Source organism: Manacus vitellinus, unplaced genomic scaffold, assembly GCF_001715985.3.
Source record: "Manacus vitellinus isolate BGI_N305 unplaced genomic scaffold, ASM171598v3 scaffold_27_pilon, whole genome shotgun sequence".
In the NCBI taxonomy this organism is placed as follows: Eukaryota; Metazoa; Chordata; class Aves; order Passeriformes; family Pipridae; genus Manacus; species Manacus vitellinus.
The window spans coordinates 8,737,936-8,738,530 of record NW_021940039.1 but is presented as its reverse complement, the minus strand read 5'-3'; positions in this window follow the sequence as shown (position 1 = coordinate 8,738,530).

Below are 595 nucleotides of genomic sequence, written 5' to 3'. Positions count from 1 at the left end.
CCACCCTCACAGGGAAGATTTATTTCCCAAAATTTAATCTAAACTTACTTTCAGTATGGAGGCATTTTCCCCCTTGTAATAACATGTAGGAGCACAGAGCATCCCCTCATGCTCTGCACACTCACACTGAACACTTCACAGTGTTCCAGGACAGCCAAGGCAAACCCCTCAGGTGGCCCCAGGTAAGAGCAGGATCTTTGAATGATTCCCCTTTTGTGATGGGTGAAAGAGTTTGAAATGCAGCCCTGAAATCCTGCTCAACTCAGACAGCCAGACTGTTCAGGCAGACAGCAATTTTTAAACAGTAACAGTACAGAACAAGTGGATTCCTCAGAGCTTTGTCTTAGGCAGTGGATAAAGCCCCGTTAAATGAGTGGTTTTGGGGCACTCTGGCTGTCCATCCTGGCTTGTAGGTCGTGATGTGATTTCACACAGCTTCAGTGCAATGCTCTGTCACCCCCTAATTCCTGAAAACATCACTCAGCAAACACTTTCACGCCATCATCTGCCTGATTATGCTGATTCCCAGAGCACAGTTCACTGTTCTGTGCCTCCTGATCAATGGTGCAGCAATTCTCACCAGCCCTGGTTCAAG